Below are 24,390 nucleotides of genomic sequence, written 5' to 3' on the forward strand. Positions count from 1 at the left end.
GGGAAACGGGCCGAGGTTTGTGTCTGGGGGCCTATGGCTGGGAGTGACCGGCTGGCTCCTGAAAAGCTACGATAGGCAGGATGGTGACCAGACCCATGGTGGCACCAGTGCCAAGTTGGGCTGGTTTGATAGTACCAAGTGGCTCCTGCAATCTCCCATCAAAAAATTGGCAGGCGAGTTTTGTTTTCCAGGGAAAAGCACCGTTGTTTTTGTTTGGGGGCCTGTGGGTGGGAGTGGCCGGCTGGCTCCTTAGAATCCACGATACGCAGGATGGTTCCCAGACCAGAGGTGGCACCAGTGCCAAGTCGGGCTAGTTTGATGGTGCAAAGTGGCTCCTGCAATCTGCCATCCAGAAACGGGGCAGCTTACTTTTGTTTGCCAGGGAAACGGGCCGAGTATTGTTTCTGGGGGCCTATGGCTGCGAGTGACCGCCTGGCTCCTGAAAAGCTACGATAGGCAGGATGGTGACCAGACCCATGGTGGCACCAGTGCCAAGTTGGGCTGATTTGATAGTACCAAGCGGCTCCTGCAATCTGCCATCAAAAAGTTGGCAGGCGAGTTTTGTTTTCCAGGGAAAAGCGCCGTTGTTTGTGTTTGGGGGCCTGTGGCTGGGAGTGGACGGATGGCTCCTTAGAACCACGATACGCAGGATGGTTCCCAGACCAGAGGTGGCACCAGTGCCAAGTCGGGCTGGTTTGATGGTGAAAAGTGACTCCTGCAATCTGCCATCCAGAAGCGGGATAACTTACTTTTGTTTGCCAGGGAAACGGGCCGAGCTTTTTGTCTGGGGGCCTATGGCTGGGAGTGACCGGCTGGCTCCTGAAAAGCTACGATAGGCAGGATGGTGACCAGACCCATGGTGGCACCAGTGCCAAGTTGGGCTGGTTTGATAGTACCAAGTGGCTCCTGCAATCTGCCATCAAAAAGTTGGCAGGCGAGTTTTGTTTTCCAGGGAAAAGTGCCGTTGTTTGTGTTTGGGGGCCTGTGGGTGGGAGTGACCGGCTGGCTCCTTAGAATCCACGATACGCAGGATGGTTCCCAGACCAGAGGTCGCACCAGTGCCAAGTCGGGCCAGTTTGATGGTGCAAAGTGGCTCCTGCAATCTGCCATCCAGAAGCGGGGTAGCTTACTTTTGTTTGCCAGGGAAACGGGCCGAGTTTTGTGTCTGGGGGCCTATGGCTGCGAGTGACCGGCTGGCTCCTGAAAAGCTACGATAGGCAGGATGGTGACCAGACCCATGGTGGTACCAGTGCCAAGTTGGGCTGGTTTGATAGTACCAAGTGGCTCCGGCAATCTGCCATCAAAATTTGGCAGGCGAGGTTTGTTTTCCAGGGAAAAGCGCCGTTGTTTTGTTTGGGGGCCTGTGGGTGGGAGTGGCCAGATGGCTAATTAGAATCCACGATACGCAGCATGGTTCCCAGACCTGAGGTGGCACCAGTGCCAAGTCGGGCTGGTTTGATACTATCAAGTGCGTCCTGCAATCTGCCATCCAGAAGCGGGGTAGCTTACTTTTGTTTGCCAGGGAAACGGGCCGAGTTTTGTGTCTGGGGGCCTATGGCTGCGAGTGACCGGCTGGCTCCTGAAAAGCTACAATAGGCAGGATGGTGACCAGACCCATGGTGGCACCAGTGCCAAGTTGGGCTGGTTTGATAGTACCAAGTGGCTCCTGCAATCTCCCATCAAAAAATTGGCAGGCGAGTTTTGTTTTCCAGGGAAAAGCGCCGTTGTTTTTGTTTGGGGGCCTGTGGGTGGGAGTGGCCGGCTGGCTCCTTAGAATCCACGATACGCAGGATGGTTCCCAGACCAGAGGTGGCACCAGTGCCAAGTCGGGCTAGTTTGATGGTGCAAAGTGGTTCCTGCAATCTGCCATCCAGAAGCGGGGCAGCTTACTTTTGTTTGCCAGGGAAACGGGCCGAGTATTGTTTCTGGGGGCCTATGGCTGCGAGTGACCGGCTGGCTCCTGAAAAGCTACGATAGGCAGGATGGTGACCAGACCCATGGTGGCACCAGTGCCAAGTTGGGCTGATTTGATAGTACCAAGTGGCTCCTGCAATCTGCCATCAAAAAGTTGGCAGGCGAGTTTTGTTTTCCAGGGAAAAGCGCCGTTGTTTGTGTTTGGGGGCCTGTGGCTGGGAGTGGACGGATGGCTCCTTAGAACCACGATACGCAGGATGGTTCCCAGACCAGAGGTGGCACCAGTGCCAAGGCCGGCTAGTTTGATGGTGAAAAGTGGCTCCTGCAATCTGCCATCCAGAAGCGGGATAACTTACTTTTGTTTGCCAGGGAAACGGGCCGAGCTTTTTGTCTGGGGGCCTATGGCTGGGAGTGACCGGCTGGCTCCTGAAAAGCTACGATAGGCAGGATGGTGACCAGACCCATGGTGGCACCAGTGCCAAGTTGGGCTGGTTTGATAGTAGCAAGTGGCTCCTGCAATCTGCCATCAAAATGTTGGCAGGCGAGTTTTGTTTTCCAGGGAAAAGTGCCGTTGTTTGTGTTTGGGGGCCTGTGGGTGGGAGTGACCGGCTGGCTCCTTAGAATCCACGATACGCAGGATGGTTCCCAGACCAGAGGTCGCACCAGTGCCAAGTCGGGCCAGTTTGATGGTGCAAAGTGGCTCCTGCAATCTGCCATCCAGAAGCGGGGTAGCTTACTTTTGTTTGCCAGGGAAACGGGCCGAGTTTTGTGTCTGGGGGCCTATGGCTGCGAGTGACCGGCTGGCTCCTGAAAAGCTACGATAGGCAGGATGGTGACCAGACCCATGGTGGCACCAGTGCCAAGTTGGGCTGATTTGATAGTACCAAGTGGCTCCTGCAATCTGCCATGAAAATGTTGGCAGGCGAGTTTTGTTTTCCAGGGAAAAGCGCCGTTGTTTGTGTCTGGGGGCCTGTGGCTGGGAGTGGCCGGCTGGCTCCTTACAATGAACAATACGGAGGATGGTTCCCAGACCTGAGGTGGCACCAGTGCCAAGTCGGGCTAGTTTGATGGTGCAAAGTGGCTCCTGCAATCTGCCATCCAGAAGCGGGGTAGCTTACTTTTGTTTGCCAGGGAAACGGGCCGAGGTTTGTGTCTGGGGGCCTATGGCTGGGAGTGACCGGCTGGCTCCTGAAAAGCTACGATAGGCAGGATGGTGACCAGACCCATGGTGGCACCAGTGCCAAGTTGGGCTGATTTGATAGTAGCAAGTGGCTCCTGCAATCTGCCATCAAAATGTTGGCAGGCGCCGTTGTTTGTGTTTGGTGGCCTGTGGCTGGGAGTGACCGGCTGGCTCCTTAGAATCCACGATACGCAGGATGGTTCCCAGACCCAAGGTGGCACCAGTGCCAAGTTGGTCTGGTTTGATAGTACCAAGTGGTTCCTGCAATCTGCCATCCAGAAGCGGGGCAGCTTACTTTTGTTTGCCAGGGAAACGGGCCGAGGTTTTTCTCTGGGGGCCTATGGCTTGGAGTGACCGGCTAGGTCCTGAAAAGCTACGATAGGCAGGATGGTGACCAGATCCATGGTGGCACCAGTGCCAAGTTGGGCTGGTTTGATAGTACCAAGTGGCTCCTGCAATCTGCCATCCAGAAGCGGGGCAGCTTACTTTTGTTTGCCAGGGAAACGGGCCGAGGTTTTTCTCTGGGGGCCTATGGCTTGGAGTGACCGGCTAGGTCCTGAAAAGCTACGATAGGCAGGATGGTGACCAGACCCATGGTGGCACCAGTGCCAAGTTGGACTGGTTTGATAGTACCAAGTGGCTCCTGCAATCTGCCATCAAAAAGTTGGCCGGCGAGTTTTGTTTTCCAGGGAAAAGCGCTGTGGTTTGTGTTTGGGGGCCTGTGGCTTGGAGTGGCCGGCTGGCTCCTTAGAATCCACGATACGCAGGATGGTTCCCAGACCAGAGGTGGCACCAGTGCCAAGTCGGGCTGGTTTGATGGTGAAAAGTGGCTCCTGCAATCTGCCATCCAGAAGCGGGATAACTTACTTTTGTTTGCCAGGGAAACGGGCCAAGGTTTTTGTCTGGGGGCCTATGGCTGGGAGTGACCGGCTGGCTCCTGAAAAGCTACGATAGGCAGGATGGTGACCAGACCCATGGTGGCACCAGTGTCAAGTTGGGCTGGTTTGATAGTACCAAGTGGCTCCGGCAATCTGCCATCAAAATTTGGCAGGCGAGGTTTGTTTTCCAGGGAAAAGCGCCGTTGTTTTTGTTTGGGGGCCTGTGGGTGGGAGTGGCCAGATGGCTAATTAGAATCCACGATACGCAGCATGGTTCCCAGACCTGAGGTGGCACCAGTGCCAAGTCGGGCTGGTTTGATACTATCAAGTGCGTCCTGCAATCTGCCATCCAGAAGCGGGGTAGCTTACTTTTGTTTGCCAGGGAAACGGGCCGAGGTTTGTGTCTGGGGGCCTATGGCTGGGAGTGACCGGCTGGCTCCTGAAAAGCTACGATAGGCAGGATGGTGACCAGACCCATGGTGGCACCAGTGCCAAGTTGGGCTGGTTTGATAGTACCAAGTGGCTCCTGCAATCTGCCATCAAAAAATTGGCAGGCGAGTTTTGTTTTCCAGGGAAAAGCGCCGTTGTTTTTGTTTGGGGGCCTGTGGGTTGGAGTGGCCGGCTGGCTCCTTAGAATCCACGATACGCAGGATGGTTCCCAGACCAGAGGTGGCACCAGTGCCAAGTCGGGCTAGTTTGATGGTGCAAAGTGGTTCCTGCAATCTGCCATCCAGAAGCGGGGCAGCTTACTTTTGTTTGCCAGGGAAACGGGCCGAGTATTGTTTCTGGGGGCCTATGGCTGCGAGTGACCGGCTGGCTCCTGAAAAGCTACGATAGGCAGGATGGTGACCAGACCCATGGTGGCACCAGTGCCAAGTTGGGCTGATTTGATAGTACCAAGTGGCTCCTGCAATCTGCCATCAAAAAGTTGCCAGGCGAGTTTTGTTTTCCAGGGAAAAGCGCCGTTGTTTTTGTTTGGGGGCCTGTGGCTGGGAGTGGACGGATGGCTCCTTAGAACCACGATACGCAGGATGGTTCCCAGACCAGAGGTGGCACCAGTGCCAAGTCGGGCTGGTTTGATACTAGCAAGTGGTTCCTGCAATCTGCCATCCAGAAGCGGGGCAGCTTACTTTTGTATGCCAGGGAAACGGGCCGAGGTTTTTGTCTGGGGGCCTATAGCTGGGAGTGACCGTCTGGCTCCTGAAAAGCTGCGATAGGCAGGATGGTGACCAAACGCATGGTGGCACCAGTGCCAAGTTGGGCTGATTTGATAGTACCAAGTGGCTCCTGCAATCTGCCATCAAAATGTTGGCAGGCGAGTTTTGTTTTCCAGGGAAAAGCGCCGTTGTTTGTGTTTGGGGGCCTGTGGCTGGGAGTGGCCGGCTGGCTGCTTAGAATCCACGATACGCAGGATGGTTCCCAGACCAGAGGTGGCACCAGTGCCAAGTCGGGCTGGTTTGATACTACCTAGTGCGTCCTGCAATCTGCCATCCAGAAGCGGGGCAGCTTACTTTTGTTTGCCAGGGAAACGGGCCGAGCTTTTTGTCTGGGGGCCTATGGCTGCGAGTGACCGGCTGGCTCCTGAAAAGCTACGATAGGCAGGATGGTGACCAGACCCATGGTGGCACCAGTGCCAAGTTGGGCTGATTTGATAGTACCAAGTGGCTCCTGCAATCTGCCATCAAAAAGTTGGCAGGCGAGTTTTGTTTTCCAGGGAAAAGCGCCGTTGTTTGTGTCTGGGGGCCTGTGGCTGGGAGTGGCCGGCTGGCTCCTTAGAATCCACGATACGCAGGATGGTTCCCAGACCAGAGGTGGCACCAGTGCCAAGTCGGGCTGGTTTGATAGTACCAAGTGCGTCCTGCAATCTACCATCCAGAAGCGGGGCAGCTTACTTTTGTTTGCCAGGGAAACGGGCCGAGGTTTGTGTCTCAGGGCCTATGGCTTGGAGTGACCGGCTAGGTCCTGAAAAGCTACGATAGGCAGGATGGTGACCAGACCCATGGTGGCACCAGTGCCAAGTTGGGCTGGTTTGATAGTACCAAGTGGCTCCTGCAATCTCCCATCAAAAAGTTGGCAGGCGAGTTTGTTATCCAGGGAAAAGCGCCGTTGTTTGTGTTTGGGGGCCTCTGGCTGGGAGTGGCCGGCTGGCTCCTTAGAATCCATGATACGCAGGATGGTTCCCAGACCAGAGGTGGCACCAGTGCCAAGTCGGGCTGGTTTGATGGTGAAAAGTGGCTCCTGCAATCTGCCATCCAGAAGCGGGGTAGCTTACTTTTGTTTGCCAGGGAAACGGGCCGAGGTTTTTGTCTGGGGGCCTATGGCTGGGAGTGATCGCCTGGCTCCTGAAAAGCTACGATAGGCAGGATGGTGACCAGACCCATGGTGGCACCAGTGCCAAGTTGGGCTGGTTTGATAGTACCAAGTGGCTCCTGCAATCTGCCATCAAAATGTTGGCAGGCGAGTTTTGTTTTCCAGGGAAAAGTGCCGTTGTTTGTGTTTGGGGGCCTGTGGGTGGGAGTGACCGGCTGGCTCCTTAGAATCCACGTTACGCAGGATGGTTCCCAGACCAGAGGTCGCACCAGTGCCAAGTCGGGCTAGTTTGATGGTGCAAAGTGGCTCCTGCAATCTGCCATCCAGAAGCGGGGTAGCTTACTTTTGTTTGCCAGGGAAACGGGCCGAGTTTTGTGTCTGGGGGCCTATGGCTGCGAGTGACCGGCTGGCTCCTGAAAAGCTACGATAGGCAGGATGGTGACCAGACCCATGGTGGCACCAGTGCCAAGTTGGGCTGATTTGATAGTAGCAAGTGGCTCCTGCAATCTGCCATCAAAAAGTTGGCAGGCGAGTTTTGTTTTCCAGGGAAAAGCGCCGTTGTTTGTGTCTGGGGGCCTGTGGCTGGAGTGGCCGGCTGGCTCCTTAGAATCCACGATACGCAGGATGGTTCCCAGACCAGAGGTCGCACCAGTGCCAAGTCGGGCTAGTTTGATGGTGCAAAGTGGCTCCTGCAATCTGCCATCCAGAAGCGGGGTAGCTTACTTTTGTTTGCCAGGGAAACGGGCCAAAATATTTGTCTAGGGGCCTCTGGCTGGGGGTGGCTGGCTGGCTCCTGAAAAGCTACGATAGGCAGGATGGTGACCAGACCCATGGTGGCACCAGTGCCAAGTTGGGCTGGTTTGATAGTACCAAGTGGCTCCTGCAATCTGCCATCAAAAAGTTGTCAGGCGAGTTTTGTTTTCCAGGGAAAAGCGCCGTTGTTTGTATTTGGGGGCCTGTGGCTGGGAGTGGCCGGCTGGCTCCTTTGAACCCACAATACGCAGGATGGTTCCCAGACCCAAGGTGGCACCAGTGCCAAGTCGGGCTGGTTTGATACTACCAAGTGCGTCCTGCAATCTGCCATCCAGAAGCGGGGCAGCTTAATTTTGTTTGCCAGGGAAACGGGCCGTGGGTTTTGTTTGGGGGCCTATGGCTGAGAGTGGCCGGCTGGCTCCTGAAAATCCACGCTAGGCAGCATGGTTCCCAGATGCAAGGTGGCACCAGTGCCAAGTCGGGCTGGTTTGATGGTGCAAAGTGGCTCCTGCAATCTGCCATCCAGAAGCGGGGCAGCTGATTTTTGTTTGCCAGAGAAAAATTCCGTGGATTGTTTTTGGGGGCATATTGCTGGGAGTGGCCGGCTGGCTCCTTAAAATGCTCGATACGCATGATGGTTCCCAGGTCCAAGGTGTCACCACTACCAAGTCGGCCTGCGGTTTTGGTATCAAGTTCATCCTGCAATTTGCCATCCAGAAGAGGGGCAGTTGAGTTTTGTTTGCCAGAGAAACGGGCCGAGGTTTCTATTTGGGGACATATGGCTGAGAGTGGCCGGCTGGCCCCTGAATATCCACGATACACAGCATGGTTCCCAGATCCAAGGTGGCACCAGTGCCAAGTTGGGCTGGTTTTATAGTACCAAGTGTCTCCTGCAATCTGCCATCCAGAAGCGGGGCAGCTTACTTTTGTTTGCCAGAGAAATAGGCCTAGGTTTTTGTCTGGGGGCCTGTGGCTAGGAGTGGCCGGCTGGCTCCTAAGAATCCACGATACGCAGGATGTTTCCCAGACCCAAGGTGGCACCAGTGCCAAGTCGGGCTGGTTTGATAGTACCAAGTGGCTCCTGCAAACTCCATCAAAAAGTTGGCAGGCGTGTTTTGTTTTCCAGGGAACAGCGCCGTTGATTTTGTTTGGGGGCCTGTGGCTGGGAGTGGCCGGCTGGCTCCTTAGAATCCACGATACGCAGGATGGTTCCCAGACCCAAGGTGGCACCAGTGCCAAGTCGGGCTGGTTTGATTACACCAAGTGGCTCCTGCAATCTGCCATCCAGAAGTGAGGCAGCTAAGTTTTGTTTGCCAGAAAAAAGGGCCGTGGTTTTTGTTGGGGGCCTGTGGCTGGGAGTGGCCGGCTTGCTCCTTAGAATCCACCATACGCAGGATGGTTCCCAGACCCAAGGTGGCACCAGTGCCAAGTCGGGCTGGTTTGATAGTACCAAGTGGCTCCTGCAATCTGCCATCCAGAAGCGGTGCAGTTGAGTTTTGTTTGCCAGAGAAAAGGGCCGTGGGTTGTGTTTGGGGGCATATGGCTGGGAGTGGCCGGCTGTCTCATTAAAAAGATCGATACGCAGGATGGTTCCCAGACCCAAGGTGGCACCAGTGCCAAGTCGGGCTGTTTTTATAGTACCAAGTGCGTCCTGCAATTTGCCATCCAGAAGAGGGGCAGTGGAGTTTTGTTTGCCAGAGAATAGCGCCGTTGTTTGTGTTTGGGGGCCTGTGGCTGGGAGTGGCCGGCTGGCTCCTTAGAATCCACGATACGCGGCATGGTTCCCAGACCAGAGGTGGCACCAGTGCCAAGTTGGGCTGGTTTGATAGTACCAAGTGCGTCCTGCAATCTGCCATCCAGAAGCGGGGCAGCTTACTTTTGTTTGCCAGGGAAACGGGCCGAGCTTTTTGTCTGGGGGCCTATGGCTGGGAGTGACCGGCTGGCTCCTGAAAAGCTACGATAGGCAGGATGGTGACCAGACCCATGGTGGCACCAGTGCCAAGTTGGGCTGGTTTGATAGTACCAAGTGGCTCCTGCAATCTGCCATCAAAATGTTGGCAGGCGAGTTTTGTTTTCCAGGGAAAAGTGCCGTTGTTTGTGTTTGGGGGCCTGTGGGTGGGAGTGACCGGCTGGCTCCTTAGAATCCACGATACGCAGGATGGTTCCCAGACCAGAGGTCGCACCAGTGCCAAGTCGGGCCAGTTTGATGGTGCAAAGTGGCTCCTGCAATCTGCCATCCAGAAGCGGGGTAGCTTACTTTTGTTTGCCAGGGAAACGGGCCGAGTTTTGTGTCTGGGGGCCTATGGCTGCGAGTGACCGCCTGGCTCCTGAAAAGCTACGATAGGCAGGATGGTGACCAGACCCATGGTGGTACCAGTGCCAAGTTGGGCTGATTTGATAGTACCAAGTGGCTCCTGCAATCTGCCATCAAAAAGTTGGCAGGCGAGTTTTGTTTTCCAGGGAAAAGCGCCGTTGTTTTTGTCTGGGGGCCTGTGGCTGGGAGTGGCCGGCTGGCTGCTTAGAATCCACGATACGCAGGATGGTTCCCAGACCAGAGGTGGCACCAGTGCCAAGTCGGGCTAGTTTGATGGTGCAAAGTGGCTCCTGCAATCTGCCATCCAGAAGCGGGGTAGCTTACTTTTGTTTGCCAGGGAAACGGGCCGAGGTTTTTCTCTGGGGGCCTATGGCAGGGAGGGACCGGCTGGCTCCTGAAAAGCTACGATAGGCAGGATGGTGACCAGACCCATGGTGGCACCAGTGCCAAGTTGGGCTGATTTGATAGTAGCAAGTGGCTCCTGCAATCTGCCATCAAAATGTTGGCAGGCGAGTTTTGTTTTCCAGGGAAAAGCGCCGTTGTTTTTGTTTGGTGGCCTGTGGCTGGGAGTGACCGGCTGGCTCCTTAGAATCCACGATACGCAGGATGGTTCCCAGACCCAAGGTGGCACCAGTGCCAAGTTGGGCTGGTTTGATAGTACCAAGTGCGTCCTGCTATCTGCCATCCAGAAGCGGGGCAGCTTACTTTTGTTTGTCAGGGAAACGGGCCGAGGTTTGTGTCTCAGGGCCTATGGCTTGGAGTGACCTGCTGGGTCCTGAAAAGCTACGATAGGCAGGATGGTGACCAGATCCATGGTGGCACCAGTGCCAAGTTGGGCTGGTTTGATAGTACCAAGTGGCTCCTGCAATCTGCCATCAAAAAGTTGGCAGGCGAGTTTTGTTTTCCAGGGAAAAGCGCTGTGGTTTGTGTTTGGGGGCCTGTGGCTGGGAGTGGCCGGCTGGCTCCTTAGAATCCACGATACGCAGGATGGTTCCCAGACCAGAGGTGGCACCAGTGCCAAGTCGGGCTGGTTTGATGGTGAAAAGTGGCTCCTGCAATCTGCCATCCAGAAGCGGGATAACTTACTTTTGTTTGCCAGGGAAACGGGCCAAGGTTTTTGTCTGGGGGCCTATGGCTGGGAGTGACCAGCTGGCTCCTGAAAAGCTACGATAGGCAGGATGGTGACCAGACCCATGGTGGCACCAGTGTCAAGTTGGGCTGGTTTGATAGTACCAAGTGGCTCCGGCAATCTGCCATCAAAATTTGGCAGGCGAGGTTTGTTTTCCAGGGAAAAGCGCCGTTGTTTTTGTTTGGGGGCCTGTGGGTGGGAGTGGCCAGATGGCTAATTAGAATCCACGATACGCAGGATGGTTCCCAGACCTGAGGTGGCACCAGTGCCAAGTCGGGCTGGTTTGATACTATCAAGTGCGTCCTGCAATCTGCCATCCAGAAGCGGGGTAGCTTACTTTTGTTTGCCAGGGAAACGGGCCGAGGTTTGTGTCTGGGGGCCTATGGCTGGGAGTGACCGGCTGGCTCCTGAAAAGCTACGATAGGCAGGATGGTGACCAGACCCATGGTGGCACCAGTGCCAAGTTGGGCTGGTTTGATAGTACCAAGTGGCTCCTGCAATCTCCCATCAAAAAATTGGCAGGCGAGTTTTGTTTTCCAGGGAAAAGCGCCGTTGTTTTTGTTTGGGGGCCTGTGGGTGGGAGTGGCCGGCTGGCTCCTTAGAATCCACGATACGCAGGATGGTTCCCAGACCAGAGGTGGCACCAGTGCCAAGTCGGGCTAGTTTGATGGTGCAAAGTGGCTCCTGCAATCTGCCATCCAGAAGCGGGGCAGCTTACTTTTGTTTGCCAGGGAAACGGGCCGAGTATTGTTTCTGGGGGCCTATGGCTGCGAGTGACCGGCTGGCTCCTGAAAAGCTACGATAGGCAGGATGGTGACCAGACCCATGGTGGCACCAGTGCCAAGTTGGGCTGATTTGATAGTACCAAGCGGCTCCTGCAATCTGCCATCAAAATGTTGGCAGGCGAGTTTTGTTTTCCAGGGAAAAGCGCCGTTGTTTGTGTTTGGGGGCCTGTGGCTGGGAGTGGACGGATGGCTCCTTAGAACCACGATACGCAGGATGGTTCCCAGACCAGAGGTGGCACCAGTGCCAAGTCGGGCTGGTTTGATGGTGAAAAGTGGCTCCTGCAATCTGCCATCCAGAAGCGGGATAACTTACTTTTGTTTGCCAGGGAAACGGGCCGAGCTTTTTGTCTGGGGGCCTATGGCTGGGAGTGACCGGCTGGCTCCTGAAAAGCTACGATAGGCAGGATGGTGACCAGACCCATGGTGGCACCAGTGCCAAGTTGGGCTGGTTTGATAGTACCAAGTGGCTCCTGCAATCTGCCATCAAAAAGTTGCCAGGCGAGTTTTGTTTTCCAGGGAAAAGTGCCGTTGTTTGTGTTTGGGGGCCTGTGGGTGGGAGTGACCGGCTGGCTCCTTAGAATCCACGATACGCAGGATGGTTCCCAGACCAGAGGTCGCACCAGTGCCAAGTCGGGCCAGTTTGATGGTGCAAAGTGGCTCCTGCAATCTGCCATCCAGAAGCGGGGTAGCTTACTTTTGTTTGCCAGGGAAACGGGCCGAGTTTTGTGTCTGGGGGCCTATGGCTGCGAGTGACCGGCTGGCTCCTGAAAAGCTACGATAGGCAGGATGGTGACCAGACCCATGGTGGCACCAGTGCCAAGTTGGGCTGGTTTGATAGTACCAAGTGGCTCCGGCAATCTGCCATCAAAATTTGGCAGGCGAGGTTTGTTTTCCAGGGAAAAGCGCCGTTGTTTTTGTTTGGGGGCCTGTGGCTGGGAGTGGCCGGCTGGCTCCTTAGAATCCACGATACGCAGCATGGTTCCCAGACCTGAGGTGGCACCAGTGCCAAGTCGGGCTGGTTTGATACTATCAAGTGCGTCCTGCAATCTGCCATCCAGAAGCGGGATAACTTACATTTGTTTGCCAGGGAAACGGGCCGAGGTTTTTGTCTGGGGGCCTATGGCTGGGAGTGACCGGCTGGTTACTGAAAAGCTACGATAGGCAGGATGGTGACCAGACCCATGGTGGCACCAGTGCCAAGTTGGGCTGGTTTGATAGTACCAAGTGGCTCCTGCAATCTGCCATCAAAATGTTGGCAGGCGAGTTTTGTTTTCCAGGGAAAAGTGCCGTTGTTTGTGTTTGGGGGCCTGTGGCTGGGAGTGACCGGCTGGCTCCTTAGAATCCACGATACGCAGGATGGTTCCCAGACCAGAGGTCGCACCAGTGCCAAGTCGGGCCAGTTTGATGGTGCAAAGTGGCTCCTGCAATCTGCCATCCAGAAGCGGGGTAGCTTACTTTTGTTTGCCAGGGAAACGGGCCGAGTTTTGTGTCTGGGGGCCTATGGCTGCGAGTGACCGGCTGGCTCCTGAAAAGCTACGATAGGCAGGATGGTGACCAGACCCATGGTGGCACCAGTGCCAAGTTGGGCTGATTTGATAGTACCAAGTGGCTCCTGCAATCTGCCATCAAAAAGTTGGCAGGCGAGTTTTGTTTTCCAGGGAAAAGCGCCGTTGTTTGTGTCTGGGGGCCTGTGGCTGGGGGTGGCCGGCTGGCTCCTTACAATGAACAATACGGAGGATGGTTCCCAGACCTGAGGTGGCACCAGTGCCAAGTCGGGCTAGTTTGATGGTGCAAAGTGGCTCCTGCAATCTGCCATCCAGAAGCGGGGTAGCTTACTTTAGTTTGCCAGGGAAACGAGCCGAGGTTTGTGTCTGGGGGCCTATGGCTGGGAGTGACCGGCTGGCTCCTGAAAAGCTACGATAGGCAGGATGGTGACCAGACCCATGGTGGCACCAGTGCCAAGTTGGGCTGATTTGATAGTAGCAAGTGGCTCCTGCAATCTGCCATCAAAATGTTGGCAGGCGCCGTTGTTTGTGTTTGGTGGCCTGTGGCTGGGAGTGACCGGCTGGCTCCTTAGAATCCACGATACGCAGGATGGTTCCCAGACCAGAGGTCGCACCAGTGCCAAGTTGGGCTGGTTTGATAGTACCAAGTGGTTCCTGCAATCTGCCATCCAGAAGCGGGGCAGCTTACTTTTGTTTGCCAGGGAAACGGGCCGAGGTTTTTCTCTGGGGGCCTATGGCTTGGAGTGACCGGCTAGGTCCTGAAAAGCTACGATAGGCAGGATGGTGACCAGATCCATGGTGGCACCAGTGCCAAGTTGGGCTGGTTTGATAGTACCAAGTGGCTCCTGCAATCTGCCATCCAGAAGCGGGGCAGCTTACTTTTGTTTGCCAGGGAAACGGGCCGAGGTTTTTCTCTGGGGGCCTATGGCTTGGAGTGACCGGCTAGGTCCTGAAAAGCTACGATAGGCAGGATGGTGACCAGACCCATGGTGGCACCAGTGCCAAGTTGGGCTGGTTTGATAGTACCAAGTGGCTCCTGCAATCTGCCATCAAAAAGTTGGCCGGCGAGTTTTGTTTTCCAGGGAAAAGCGCTGTGGTTTGTGTTTGGGGGCCTGTGGCTTGGAGTGGCCGGCTGGCTCCTTAGAATCCACGATACGCAGGATGGTTCCCAGACCAGAGGTGGCACCAGTGCCAAGTCGGGCTGGTTTTATGGTGAAAAGTGGCTCCTGCAATCTGCCATCCAGAAGCGGGATAACTTACTTTTGTTTGCCAGGGAAACGGGCCGAGCTTTTTGTCCTGGGGCCTATGGCTGGGAGTGACCGGCTGGCTCCTGAAAAGCTACGATAGGCAGGATGGTGACCAGACCCATGGTGGCACCAGTGCCAAGTTGGGCTGGTTTGATAGTACCAAGTGGCTCCGGCAATCTGCCATCAAAATTTGGCAGGCGAGGTTTGTTTTCCAGGGAAAAGCGCCGTTGTTTTTGTTTGGGGGCCTGTGGGTGGGAGTGGCCAGATGGCTAATTAGAATCCACGATACGCAGCATGGTTCCCAGACCTGAGGTGGCACCAGTGCCAAGTCGGGCTGGTTTGATACTATCAAGTGCGTCCTGCAATCTGCCATCCAGAAGCGGGGTAGCTTACTTTTGTTTGCCAGGGAAACGGGCCGAGGTTTGTGTCTGGGGGCCTATGGCTGGGAGTGACCGGCTGGCTCCTGAAAAGCTACGATAGGCAGGATGGTGACCAGACCCATGGTGGCACCAGTGCCAAGTTGGGCTGGTTTGATAGTACCAAGTGGCTCCTGCAATCTGCCATCAAAAAATTGGCAGGCGAGTTTTGTTTTCCAGGGAAAAGCGCCGTTGTTTTTGTTTGGGGGCCTGTGGCTGGGAGTGGCCGGCTGGCTCCTTAGAATCCACGATACGCAGGATGGTTCCCAGACCAGAGGTGGCACCAGTGCCAAGTCGGGCTAGTTTGATGGTGCAAAGTGGCTCCTGCAATCTGCCATCCAGAAGCGGGGCAGCTTACTTTTGTTTGCCAGGGAAACGGGCCGAGTATTGTTTCTGGGGGCCTATGGCTGCGAGTGACCGGCTGGCTCCTGAAAAGCTACGATAGGCAGGATGGTGACCAGACCCATGGTGGCACCAGTGCCAAGTTGGGCTGATTTGATAGTACCAAGTGGCTCCTGCAATCTGCCATCAAAAAGTTGCCAGGCGAGTTTTGCTTTCCAGTGAAAAGCGCCGTTGTTTTTGTTTGGGGGCCTGTGGCTGGGAGTGGACGGATGGCTCCTTAGAACCACGATACGCAGGATGGTTCCCAGACCAGAGGTGGCACCAGTGCCAAGTCGGGCTGGTTTGATACTAGCAAGTGGTTCCTGCAATCTGCCATCCAGAAGCGGGGCAGCTTACTTTTGTATGCCAGGGAAACGGGCCGAGGTTTTTGTCTGGGGGCCTATAGCTGGGAGTGACCGTCTGGCTCCTGAAAAGCTGCGATAGGCAGGATGGTGACCAAACGCATGGTGGCACCAGTGCCAAGTTGGGCTGATTTGATAGTACCAAGTGGCTCCTGCAATCTGCCATCAAAATGTTGGCAGGCGAGTTTTGTTTTCCAGGGAAAAGCGCCGTTGTTTGTGTTTGGGGGCCTGTGGCTGGGAGTGGCCGGCTGGCTGCTTAGAATCCACGATACGCAGGATGGTTCCCAGACCAGAGGTGGCACCAGTGCCAAGTCGGGCTGGTTTGATACTACCTAGTGCGTCCTGCAATCTGCCATCCAGAAGCGGGGCAGCTTACTTTTGTTTGCCAGGGAAACGGGCCGAGCTTTTTGTCTGGGGGCCTATGGCTGGGAGTGACCGGCTGGCTCCTGAAAAGCTACGATAGGCAGGATGGTGACCAGACCCATGGTGGCACCAGTGCCAAGTTGGGCTGATTTGATAGTACCAAGTGGCTCCTGCAATCTGCCATCAAAAAGTTGGCAGGCGAGTTTTGTTTTCCAGGGAAAAGCGCCGTTGTTTGTGTCTGGGGGCCTGTGGCTGGGAGTGGCCGGCTGGCTCCTTAGAATCCACGATACGCAGGATGGTTCCCAGACCAGAGGTGGCACCAGTGCCAAGTCGGGCTGGTTTGATAGTACCAAGTGCGTCCTGCAATCTACCATCCAGAAGCGGGGCAGCTTACTTTTGTTTGCCAGGGAAACGGGCCGAGGTTTGTGTCTCAGGGCCTATGGCTGGGAGTGACCGGCTGGCTCCTGAAAAGCTACGATAGGCAGGATGGTGACCAGACCCATGGTGGCACCAGTGCCAAGTTGGGCTGGTTTGATAGTACCAAGTGGCTCCTGCAATCTGCCATCAAAAAGTTGGCAGGCGAGTTTGTTATCCAGGGAAAAGCGCCGTTGTTTGTGTTTGGGGGCCTCTGGCTGGGAGTGGCTGGCTGGCTCCTTAGAATCCATGATACGCAGGATGGTTCCCAGACCAGAGGTGGCACCAGTGCCAAGTCGGGCTGGTTTGATGGTGAAAAGTGGCTCCTGCAATCTGCCATCCAGAAGCGGGATGACTTACTTTTGTTTGCCAGGGAAACGGGCCGAGGTTTTTGTCTGGGGGCCTATGGCTGGGAGTGATCGCCTGGCTCCTGAAAAGCTACGATAGGCAGGATGGTGACCCGACCCATGGTGGCACCAGTGCCAAGTTGGGCTGGTTTGATAGTACCAAGTGGCTCCTGCAATCTGCCATCAAAATGTTGGCAGGCGAGTTTTGTTTTCCAGGGAAAAGTGCCGTTGTTTGTGTTTGGGGGCCTGTGGGTGGGAGTGACCGGCTGGCTCCTTAGAATCCACGTTACGCAGGATGGTTCCCAGACCAGAGGTCGCACCAGTGCCAAGTCGGGCTAGTTTGATGGTGCAAAGTGGCTCCTGCAATCTGCCATCCAGAAGCGGGGTAGCTTACTTTTGTTTGCCAGGGAAACGGGCCGAGTATTGTTTCTGGGGGCCTATGGCTGCGAGTGACCGGCTGGCTCCTGAAAAGCTACGATAGGCAGGATGGTGACCAGACCCATGGTGGCACCAGTGCCAAGTTGGGCTGATTTGATAGTAGCAAGTGGCTCCTGCAATCTGCCATCAAAAAGTTGGCAGGCGAGTTTTGTTTTCCAGGGAAAAGCGCCGTTGTTTGTGTCTGGGGGCCTGTGGCTGGAGTGGCCGGCTGGCTCCTTAGAATCCACGATACGCAGGATGGTTCCCAGACCAGAGGTCGCACCAGTGCCAAGTCGGGCTAGTTTGATGGTGCAAAGTGGCTCCTGCAATCTGCCATCCAGAAGCGGGGTAGCTTACTTTTGTTTGCCAGGGAAACGGGCCAAAATATTTGTCTAGGGGCCTCTGGCTGGGGGTGGCTGGCTGGCTCCTGAAAAGCTACGATAGGCAGGATGGTGACCAGACCCATGGTGGCACCAGTGCCAAGTTGGGCTGGTTTGATAGTACCAAGTGGCTCCTGCAATCTGCCATCAAAAAGTTGTCAGGCGAGTTTTGTTTTCCAGGGAAAAGCGCCGTTGTTTGTATTTGGGGGCCTGTGGCTGGGAGTGGCCGGCTGGCTCCTTTGAACCCACAATACGCAGGATGGTTCCCAGACCCAAGGTGGCACCAGTGCCAAGTCGGGCTGGTTTGATACTACCAAGTGCGTCCTGCAATCTGCCATCCAGAAGCGGGGCAGCTTAATTTTGTTTGCCAGGGAAACGGGCCGTGGGTTTTGTTTGGGGGCCTATGGCTGAGAGTGGCCGGCTGGCTCCTGAAAATCCACGCTAGGCAGCATGGTTCCCAGATGCAAGGTGGCACCAGTGCCAAGTCGGGCTGGTTTGATGGTGCAAAGTGGCTCCTGCAATCTGCCATCCAGAAGCGGGGCAGCTGATTTTTGTTTGCCAGAGAAAAATTCCGTGGATTGTTTTTGGGGGCATATTGCTGGGAGTGGCCGGCTGGCTCCTTAAAATGCTCGATACGCATGATGGTTCCCAGGTCCAAGGTGTCACCACTACCAAGTCGGCCTGCGGTTTTAGTATCAAGTTCATCCTGCAATTTGCCATCCAGAAGAGGGGCAGTTGAGTTTTGTTTGCCAGAGAAACGGGCCGAGGTTTCTATTTGGGGACATATGGCTGAGAGTGGCCGGCTGGCCCCTGAATATCCACGATACACAGCATGGTTCCCAGATCCAAGGTGGCACCAGTGCCAAGTTGGGCTGGTTTTATAGTACCAAGTGTCTCCTGCAATCTGCCATCCAGAAGCGGGGCAGCTTACTTTTGTTTGCCAGAGAAATAGGCCTAGGTTTTTGTCTGGGGGCCTGTGGCTAGGAGTGGCCGGCTGGCTCCTAAGAATCCACGATACGCAGGATGTTTCCCAGACCCAAGGTGGCACCAGTGCCAAGTCGGGCTGGTTTGATAGTACCAAGTGGCTCCTGCAAACTCCATCAAAAAGTTGGCAGGCGTGTTTTGTTTTCCAGGGAACAGCGCCGTTGATTTTGTTTGGGGGCCTGTGGCTGGGAGTGGCCGGCTGGCTCCTTAGAATCCACGATACGCAGGATGGTTCCCAGACCCAAGGTGGCACCAGTGCCAAGTCGGGCTGGTTTGATTACACCAAGTGGCTCCTGCAATCTGCCATCCAGAAGTGAGGCAGCTAAGTTTTGTTTGCCAGAAAAAAGGGCCGTGGTTTTTGTTGGGGGCCTGTGGCTGGGAGTGGCCGGCTGGCTCCTTAGAATCCACCATACGCAGGATGGTTCCCAGACCCAAGGTGGCACCAGTGCCAAGTCGGGCTGGTTTGATAGTACCAAGTGGCTCCTGCAATCTGCCATCCAGAAGCGGTGCAGTTGAGTTTTGTTTGCCAGAGAAAAGGGCCGTGGGTTGTGTTTGGGGGCATATGGCTGGGAGTGGCCAGCTGTCTCATTAAAAAGATCGATACGCAGGATGGTTCCCAGACCCAAGGTGGCACCAGTGCCAAGTCGGGCTGTTTTTATAGTACCAAGGGCGTCCTGCAATTTGCCATCCAGAAGAGGGGCAGTGGAGTTTTGTTTGCCAGAGAATAGCGCCGTTGTTTGTGTTTGGGGGCTTGTGGCTGGGAGTGGCCGACTGGCGCCTTAGAATCTGTGTTACGCAGCATGGTTCCCAGACCAGAGGTGGCACCAGTGCCAAGTAGGGCTGGTTTGATAGTACCAAGTGGCTCCTGCAATCTGCCATCCAGAAGCGGGGCAGCTTACTTTTGTTTGCCAGGGAAACGGGCCGAGGTTTGTGTCTCAGGGCCTATGGCTGGGAGTGACCGCCTGGCTCCTGAAAAGCTACGATAGGCAGGATGGTGACCAGACCCATGGTGGCACCAGTGCCAAGTTGGGCTGGTTTGATAGTACCAAGTGGCTCCTGCAATCTGCCATCAAAAAGTTGGCAGGCGAGTTTGTTATCCAGGGAAAAGCGCCGTTGTTTGTGTTTGGGGGCCTGTGGCTGGGAGTGGCCGGCTGGCTCCTTAGAATCCACGATACGCAGGATGGTTCCCAGACCAGAGGTGGCACCAGTGCCAAGTCGGGCTGGTTTGATGGTGAAAAGTGGCTCCTGCAATCTGCCATCCAGAAGCGGGATAACTTACTTTTGTTTGCCAGGGAAACGGGCCGAGTTTTGTGTCTGGGGGCCTATGGCTGCGAGTGACCGGCTGGCTCCTGAAAAGCTACGATAGGCAGGATGGTGACCAGACCCATGGTGGCACCAGTGCCAAGTTGGGCTGGTTTGATAGTACCAAGTGGCTCCTGCAATCTGCCATCAAAAAGTTGGCAGGCGAGTTTGTTATCCAGGGAAAAGCGCCGTTGTTTGTGTTTGGGGGCCTGTGGCTGGGAGTGGCCGGCTGGCTCCTTAGAATCCACGATACGCAGGATGGTTCCCAGACCAGAGGTGGCACCAGTGCCAAGTCGGGCTGGTTTGATGGTGAAAAGTGGCTCCTGCAATCTGCCATCCAGAAGCGGGATAACTTACTTTTGTTTGCCAGGGAAACGGGCCGAGCTTTTTGTCTGGGGGCCTATGGCTGGGAGTGACCGGCTGGCTCCTGAAAAGCTACGATAGGCAGGATGGTGACCAGACCCATGGTGGCACCAGTGCCAAGTTGGGCTGGTTTGATAGTACCAAGTGGCTCCTGCAATCTGCCATCAAAATGTTGGCAGGCGAGTTTTGTTTTCCAGGGAAAAGCGCCGTTGTTTGTGTCTGGGGGCCTGTGGGTGGGAGTGACCGGCTGGCTCCTTAGAATCCACGATACGCAGGATGGTTCCCAGACCAGAGGTCGCACCAGTGCCAAGTCGGGCCAGTTTGATGGTGCAAAGTGGCTCCTGCAATCTGCCATCCAGAAGCGGGGTAGCTTACTTTTGTTTGCCAGGGAAACGGGCCGAGTTTTGTGTCTGGGGGCCTATGGCTGCGAGTGACCGCCTGGCTCCTGAAAAGCTACGATAGGCAGGATGGTGACCAGACCCATGGTGGTACCAGTGCCAAGTTGGGCTGATTTGATAGTACCAAGTGGCTCCTGCAATCTGCCATCAAAAAGTTGTCAGGCGAGTTTTGTTTTCCAGGGAAAAGCGCCGTTGTTTGTGTCTGGGGGCCTGTGGCTGGGAGTGGCCGGCTGGCTCCTTACAATGAACGATACGCAGGATGGTTCCCAGAGCTGAGGTGGCACCAGTGCCAAGTCGGGCTAGTTTGATGGTGCAAAGTGGCTCCTGCAATCTGCCATCCAGAAGCGGGGTAGCTTACTTTTGTTTGCCAGGGAAACGGGCCGAGGTTTTTCTCTGGGGGCCTATGGCAGGGAGGGACCGGCTGGCTCCTGAAAAGCTACGATAGGCAGGATGGTGACCAGACCCATGGTGGCACCAGTGCCAAGTTGGGCTGATTTGATAGTAGCAAGTGGCTCCTGCAATCTGCCATCAAAATGTTGGCAGGCGAGTTTTGTTTTCCAGGGAAAAGCGCCGTTGTTTGTGTTTGGTGGCCTGTGGCTGGGAGTGACCGGCTGGCTCCTTAGAATCCACGATACGCAGGATGGTTCCCAGACCCAAGGTGGCACCAGTGCCAAGTCGGGCTGGTTTGATGGTGAAAAGTGGCTCCTGCAATCTGCCATCCAGAAGCGGGATAACTTACTTTTGTTTGCCAGGGAAACGGGCCAAGGTTTTTGTCTGGGGGCCTATGGCTGGGAGTGACCGGCTGGCTCCTGAAAAGCTACGATAGGCAGGATGGTGACCAGACCCATGGTGGCACCAGTGTCAAGTTGGGCTGGTTTGATAGTACCAAGTGGCTCCGGCAATCTGCCATCAAAATTTGGCAGGCGAGGTTTGTTTTCCAGGGAAAAGCGCCGTTGTTTTTGTTTGGGGGCCTGTGGGTGGGAGTGGCCAGATGGCTAATTAGAATCCACGACACGCAGCATGGTTCCCAGACCTGAGGTGGCACCAGTGCCAAGTCGGGCTGGTTTGATACTATCAAGTGCGTCCTGCAATCTGCCATCCAGAAGCGGGGTAGCTTACTTTTGTTTGCCAGGGAAACGGGCCGAGGTTTGTGTCTGGGGGCCTATGGCTGGGAGTGACCGGCTGGCTCCTGAAAAGCTACGATAGGCAGGATGGTGACCAGACCCATGGTGGCACCAGTGCCAAGTTGGGCTGGTTTGATAGTACCAAGTGGCTCCTGCAATCTGCCATCAAAAAGTTGGCAGGCGAGTTTTGTTTTCCAGGGAAAAGCGCCGTTGTTTGTGTTTGGGGGCCTGTGGGTGGAAGTGGCCGGCTGGCTCCTTAGAATCCACGATACGCAGGATGGTTCCCAGACCAGAGGTGGCACCAGTGCCAAGTCGGGCTAGTTTGATGGTGCAAAGTGGCTCCTGCAATCTGCCATCCAGAAGCGGGGCAGCTTACTTTTGTTTGCCAGGGAAACGGGCCGAGTATTGTTTCTGGGGGCCTATGGCTGCGAGTGACCGGCTGGCTCCTGAAAAGCTACGATAGGCAGGATGGTGACCAGACCCATGGTGGCACCAGTGCCAAGTTGGGCTGATTTGATAGTACCAAGTGGCTCCTGCAATCTGCCATCAAAAAGTTGGCAGGCGAGTTTTGTTTTCCAGGGAAAAGCGCCGTTGTTTGTGTTTGGGGGCCTGTGGCTGGGAGTGGCCGGCTGGCTCCTTAGAACCACGATACGCAGGATGGTTCCCAGACCAGAGGTGGCACCAGTGCCAAGTCGGGCTGGTTTGATACTACCAAGTGGTTCCTGCAATCTGCCATCCAGAAGCGGGGCAGCTTACTTTTGTTTGCCAGGGAAACGGGCCGAGGTTTGTGTCTGGGGGCCTATGGCTGGGAGTGATCGCCTGGCTCCTGAAAAGCTACGATAGGCAGGATGGTGACCAGACCCATGGTGGCACCAGTGCCAAGTTGGGCTGGTTTGATAGTACCAAGTGGCTCCTGCAATCTGCCATCAAAAAGTTGGCAGGCGAGTTTGTTATCCAGGGAAAAGCGCCGTTGTTTGTGTTTGGGGGCCTGTGGCTGGGAGTGGCCGGCTGGCTCCTTAGAATCCACGATACGCAGGATGGTTCCCAGACCAGAGGTGGCACCAGTGCCAAGTCGGGCTGGTTTGATGGTGAAAAGTGGCTCCTGCAATCTGCCATCCAGAAGCGGGATAACTTACTTTTGTTTGCCAGGGAAACGGGCCGAGCTTTCTGTCTGGGGGCCTATGGCTGGGAGTGACCGGCTGGCTCCTGAAAAGCTACGATAGGCAGGATGGTGACCAGACCCATGGTGGCACCAGTGCCAAGTTGGGCTGGTTTGATAGTACCAAGTGGCTCCTGCAATCTGCCATCAAAATGTTGGCAGGCGAGTTTTGTTTTCCAGGGAAAAGTGCCGTTGTTTGTGTCTGGGGGCCTGTGGCTGGGAGTGACCGGCTGGCTCCTTAGAATCCACGATACGCAGGATGGTTCCCAGACCAGAGGTCGCACCAGTGCCAAGTCGGGCCAGTTTGATGGTGCAAAGTGGCTCCTGCAATCTGCCATCCAGAAGCGGGGTAGCTTACTTTTGTTTGCCAGGGAAACGGGCCGAGTTTTGTGTCTGGGGGCCTATGGCTGCGAGTGACCGGCTGGCTCCTGAAAAGCTACGATAGGCAGGATGGTGACCAGGCCCATGGTGGCACCAGTGCCAAGTTGGGCTGATTTGATAGTACCAAGTGGCTCCTGCAATCTGCCATCAAAAAGTTGGCAGGCGAGTTTTGTTTTCCAGGGAAAAGCGCCGTTGTTTGTGTCTGGGGGCCTGTGGCTGGGAGTGGCCGGCTGGCTCCTTACAATGAACAATACGCAGGATGGTTCCCAGACCTGAGGTGGCACCAGTGCCAAGTCGGGCTAGTTTGATGGTGCAAAGTGGCTCCTGCAATCTGCCATCCAGAAGCGGGGTAGCTTACTTTTGTTTGCCAGGGAAACGGGCCGAGGTTTTTCACTGGGGGCCTATGGCTGGGAGTGACCGGCTGGCTCCTGAAAAGCTACGATAGGCAGGATGGTGACCAGACCCATGGTGGCACCAGTGCCAAGTTGGGCTGATTTGATAGTACCAAGTGGCTCCTGCAATCTGCCATCAAAATGTTGGCAGGCGAGTTTTGTTTTCCAGGGAAAAGCGCCGTTGTTTGTGTTTGGTGGCCTGTGGCTGGGAGTGACCGGCTGGCTCCTTAGAATCCACGATACGCAGGATGGTTCCCAGACCCAAGGTGGCACCAGTGCCAAGTTGGGCTGGTTTGATAGTACCAAGTGGTTCCTGCAATCTGCCATCCAGAAGCGGGGCAGCTTACTTTTGTTTGCCAGGGAAACGGGCCGAGGTTTTTCTCTGGGGGCCTATGGCTGGGAGTGACCGGCTAGGTCCTGAAAAGCTACGATAGGCAGGATGGTGACCAGATCCATGGTGGCACCAGTGCCAAGTTGGGCTGGTATGATAGTACCAAGTGGCTCCTGCAATCTGCCATCAAAAAGTTGGCCGGCGAGTTTTGTTTTCCAGGGAAAAGCGCTGTGGTTTGTGTTTGGGGGCCTGTGGCTGGGAGTGGCCGGCTGGCTCCTTAGAATCCACGATACGCAGGATGGTTCCCAGACCAGAGGTGGCACCAGTGCCAAGTCGGGCTGGTTTGATGGTGAAAAGTGGCTCCTGCAATCTGCCATCCAGAAGCGGGATAACTTACTTTTGTTTGCCAGGGAAACGGGCCAAGGTTTTTGTCTGGGGGCCTATGGCTGGGAGTGACCGGCTGGCTCCTGAAAAGCTACGATAGGCAGGATGGTGACCAGACCCATGGTGGCACCAGTGTCAAGTTGGGCTGGTTTGATAGTACCAAGTGGCTCCGGCAATCTGCCATCAAAATTTGGCAGGCGAGGTTTGTTTTCCAGGGAAAAGCGCCGTTGTTTTTGTTTGGGGGCCTGTGGGTGGGAGTGGCCAGATGGCTAATTAGAATCCACGATACGCAGCATGGTTCCCAGACCTGAGGTGGCACCAGTGCCAAGTCGGGCTGGTTTGATACTATCAAGTGCGTCCTGCAATCTGCCATCCAGAAGCGGGGTAGCTTACTTTTGTTTGCCAGGGAAACGGGCCGAGGTTTGTGTCTGGGGGCCTATGGCTGGGAGTGACCGGCTGGCTCCTGAAAAGCTACGA

This window comes from Melospiza melodia, chromosome 2, assembly GCF_035770615.1.
Source record: "Melospiza melodia melodia isolate bMelMel2 chromosome 2, bMelMel2.pri, whole genome shotgun sequence".
Taxonomy (NCBI): Eukaryota; Metazoa; Chordata; class Aves; order Passeriformes; family Passerellidae; genus Melospiza; species Melospiza melodia.